Source organism: Hippocampus guttulatus, chromosome 13 (genome assembly GCF_054856545.1).
Source record: "Hippocampus guttulatus isolate MCC_2025c chromosome 13, RoL_Hgut_1.0, whole genome shotgun sequence".
Taxonomy (NCBI): Eukaryota; Metazoa; Chordata; class Actinopteri; order Syngnathiformes; family Syngnathidae; genus Hippocampus; species Hippocampus guttulatus.
In genome coordinates, this window is record NC_141273.1 from 1,734,723 (window position 1) to 1,739,688 (window position 4,966).

General features: G+C 41.7%; 1 protein-coding gene across 1 annotated transcript in view; it reads right to left on the reverse strand.

Annotated features, from left to right (window-relative positions):
- Positions 1–4,966, reverse strand: part of c9orf72 (C9orf72-SMCR8 complex subunit) — a 78,932-nt gene that overhangs the window by 18,802 nt on the left and 55,164 nt on the right. The window lies entirely within an intron of this gene.

Genomic DNA, 4,966 nt, shown 5'->3' on the forward strand with positions numbered 1-4,966 from the left:
GGGTCTAGTAGTTAGCACGTCGACCTCACAGTGCAGAGGTCGCGGGTTCGATCCCAGCTCCGGCCTTCCTGTGTGGAGTTTGCATGCTCTCCCCGTGCCTGCGTGGGTTTTCTCCGGGTACTCCGGTTTCCTCCCACATTCCAAAAGCGTGCATGGCAGGCTGATTGAACATTCAAAATTGTCCCTAAGTGTATGCGTGAGCACAGATGATTGTTTGTCTCTGTATGCCCTGCGATTGGCTGGAAATTACCGTTGATGGCTTGAATTCTGACACTGGTATGGCTGGTATGAGTTCGATCATATCACAAGAGAGAGCAGTGTCTCTGTGGTGGGCTACATTGTTGAGTTGGAGCGAAGATACAACATAATACATTCATTTAAAATGGAGATTCCAGATGCTATCCCAGCCTTGAAATCTATGGATACGTCACTTCAACACAAGGGGGTGCTAGCCTGCAGCAGATGAGTACAGACAGTGAATGTGCCTACTAGCTAAATGCAATCTATAAACAAAGACGGAGCAGATCGGGCGCAAAATAGAAACAGCAAACATACCGATGCTTTTCAGCAAGGCCTCACTGAAGAAAGGAAGTGCTGTGTTGGACGTCGCACATGACAAGGCGACCATGTTTAAACCCCCACAAACTCCACTGTTCTTGAACAAATAGTTCTGACGTTTGCGGTTGAGCCCAGGAGACAGCAGGACACCTGGTCGCTTCGGAGGAGGATGGTCAGTCAGATTCTTCAAGAGACAAACCACCTGCTTCCCAGTTGGAAAAAAACAGCATCGATGCTTCGCATCAAACATGATGCGATTTCTTCACAAGTACCGTATTTTCACGACCATTCGACGCACCGTATGGTTGGGCGCAGTCTCATTAATGGGTGCTATTTCTGTATTTTACACATAGACAAAACGCACTGTATTATTGGGCGCGATTTTAAAGTGGTAAAACATACGCCAGTTTAAACATACGGCATGCATGCGCGCACGCTAAAAACACGTTAGCTTGTAGCATACGGTAGCATGCCAAGACATACAGATACAAGCTAAAAACACGTTTTTAAAAAGGCAACGAAGCAAAACGGAGTTCCGTTGTATTTTATTTAGCCATCGTACAATGTACTCACGTTTTTCGATCAATCATCACCCAGAAATCCATCAAACTCCTCATCCTCTGCATCAGAATTGAACAATTGTGCAAGTACCGGTAATCCATCAAAAACGCCGTGTTCCCTTTCGTTGTCAGTCACTCTCATTGCCATGTGGCTCCACAGAAATGATGCCGGCTTTGCCAAAAACTCGAACAACAGTGCAAGCAGACACGTTCGTCCAAGCAGCCACAATCCATTCGCAAATTGTGGCGTAACTCGCCCGGCGCTGCCTCTCACTCTTTGTAAAGTTGTGTTTGCCATCGATCATTCATTGTTCCCATGCCGTTCGCAACTTTACTTTGAACGCCCGGTTGATGCCGATGTCCAGCGGTTGGAGTTCTTTAGTCAAGCCTCCGGGAATAACGGCAAGCTCAGAGTTCATTTGCTTGACTTGGTTTTTCACCGCTGCTGTGAGATGGGCACGCATGCCAAAAGCATAACCGATGGCTTGAAGTTTGAACTGAGCTTCGTAGGCGTGTCTCTTTGTAGAATTTATTTTCGGGGGTTCTTAGAAACCAAAACCGAAGTTGTTTTGCAACAATGCACATAGCCACACTCTATACAGGTGTTGGTACCTGCTTGTAGCGTCGCTTTAGCGTCCACTTACACGCCCACCCTTCACTCATTGGCGGCCTGCTTCCCCGCATGCCTGTCACTCACGTCTGCCTTTTCTCTCTCTTTCTCTCCATATATGTATATATACACGCCCACCCTTCACTGATTGGCCGACTTCTTTGCCGCATGCCTGTCCACAGTCACTTCCGCCTTTTCTCTATATAAACAGCGTGTCGGCTTTCAGTCAGGTTTTGGAACTCAGCGCATAGACAAGACGCTCCGCCTCATAAGGCGTCCTGTCCATTTTGGAGAAAATTTTAGACTTTTAATGGCGCCTTATAGTCGTGAAAATACGGTAATTGAATTTCAGTTAAAGGTCAGGTGTGAAGTAAACTTGTGCCAAACATCTTTTGAGTAATACTTGAGGCTAAAACAAATTCAAGCATACTTTTGTTAGTTATTTAACATGCTTAACAACGAAAATTCTTTTGTTTGGCAATCTCCGGCGAGTGACGTCATTTAGAGAATACCGTGTCGCCAGTCGGCCGCCGTAATGCATTTTTGAGTGTATTTAAAACCATACACTTTTTATGTCTGAATTGATTCATATAATTCACTCTGATCATAAAGGATACCAGAACTTGCCTTCCAGTAATCATCCAACACAAACCAATGTAATGGTTGTGGTTTTACCGCTACAGATAACAGCAGAAACCCTTTTCTATATTGTCAAAATAATTGGACAGTATTACTCTTGCAAGGGCTTGGATCATTCAGAGCTGGACCGGAAACGCTACAAACAGCTTAATGTATTCATTGTTATCTTATTGCCTGTTTACAGCGCCGCCTCAGTAAAATGCATCCTACAATGAAAATAATAAGAGAGCATTTGAGGCCCTTTGATCTTGTCATCACTAGGCCACAGCGACGGCCTTAATATTCCCTGCAAGCTTCGAGGCACAGAAAACCTACATTTCCTTTTGCCATCAGGATGATAACATCAAGCACTGTCTAAAAATGAAACAATCTGTTAGAGCAGGATGCCAAATCTGCATTTCCTTTCATCTGACTTGTCAGGTGATGAAGGATGCAGCTGTTGAACCGGGGGCCCCCCCCCCCGTCTCTCTCAAGCAGTTGATCCAGAAGTGAAAGATGATGCAGTATGATGATCTTTATCTTTATCTTAGACTGTATCATGTCTTTGAGTCTCCTTTCCAAATGTCCTACCCTCTGCTACGTTATCTTATATTCTAGAGCTACTGTTGCTGGTCCAAAATCCACCGGTGTCTATGTATAATTCATGTCTAGCATACCGCAGGCTTTTCAAGAACAACACTACTTTGGAACTGTTTATAAGAAAACAATTGTAAATTAAATTTAAAATGGACAAACAGGCTGTTACCTCACCGGTATCGTGTTTCTTCTTCATGCCAGACCTTCTCATATCTGGTGACGCATCATTTCAGGGGTGTCAAACTCATTTCACATTGTGGGCCACATACGGCCTCGGTCGATGTCAAGTGGGCCGGACCATTAAAATTATACCATACTCTGCTATAAATAACCAAAATAATGTATTTCCTTTGATTTGGTCTAAAGAAGCACAAGAACATTTGGAAAAAGTTTAAATTTAATAAACAGATCTAGCGGATACTCCATGAATTGCACCTTATTAAAAATATTCATTCCGTGTCTTTTAAGTATTTTTTTTTCACTTTTAAATTATCTTGCGGGCCTGATCGAAACTCCTTGCGGGCCGGTTCCGACCCACGGGCCGTATGTTTGACACCACTGATCTAAATGGTAAATGCATGAAACAGAAAAATTAAGACCTGACGGCAGCATGGGATGCACTTTGGCAGCATCGTCAGTGCAACAACGTTCCTATCGAAGCTCACGTGCGCCGTTTTAAAATGCTTTTCTTGGTGCTCCAAATTCCCATTCTTTGCCAGTGCCATTAAAATGATGGTCATTAAACTTTAAACTGCATATTCGTTGTTTGTTGGCCTCTTTAGTTCATGTTCTCTCAGAAGTGTTTTTTTTCCCTAGCGTTTTGTAAAGAACTGATCCAAGGATGTTTGCTGTTGTCAGCTTTTAACAATCCTTCAAAACTGTGAATGGCAAACATCAGCGTCATGAGCGATCACCTGACATGTGAATCTATCTATCTATCCATCCATCTATCAACACACATTGACACATATGGTAGAAGTCCCTCTTTGCCAATGGGATGCCAGGATGATGTTCGAAAATAGACAATGGCAGAGCAGCTATAAGTATGTTGCGTTCAGGAAACTCGGAGCTCCAAGTAGGAGCCCACACTGTCTTTTTACCTTTCCTATGTTGACATTTCTTTCATAACAAGAGGCAATATTTTCCTCTTGAGGCGTTTCGTAACCTACTGTGTGGAAATATGGGGAAATGCCTGTAAAACAAACACGCTCCCTTTTCTAAAACTACAAAAAAAAAGCAATTCGAATTATTAATTCATCAAAATATACGGAAGCCACAAATCCACTATTTATCAAATTAAATACGATGAAATTTTATGACCTGGTTGACTTTAAAATCGCCCAATTAATGTACAAAGCACACAATAACCTGCTCTGCCAAAACATTCTGAAGTCTGTCGAAATTCGAGAAAGCTGCTATGATTTAAGAGGAACCAACTTATTCAAAAAACTCAAAACAAGAACAAACATCAAGCAAAGAAGTGTATCTGTCAAAGGTGTTAATCTGTGGAATGATTTCCAAACGGACCTGAAAATGAGTAACTCGCTTTCTGAGTTCAAAAACAAATTCAAAAAAATAGTACAAACAACCTACATCAATCAGAGTTAAGGTGATAAATTCTAAACATTAATTAAATATAATAATAAATCAGAATTAAGTTGATAAATAGAGAAAGGTACTGCAATATCCATTCTGAATACAAGAGAAAATTGACACAAGAGTGCCAGGGTGTGTATGTATAAAATCCCGATACAAACCAAAAGTTGTAAAAATATCACGGTTAAGGGTAAAGCATGAGCCTTAATGGAGACTTCTTTCTTCTTACTTTCTTTCTTTTCTGATTGATATAAAAAAGATTTATATTTATATATAAACTAGAGCTGTCAGTTTAGCGTGTTTTTATTGGCATTAATTTAAATGAATTTTGACAGGATTACATTTTTTTCTCGCGAGATTGACGCGACACACGTCACAGCGGATGTTACGTTGCTCTAGAAATAAACCAGAAACAAAACAACAAGCG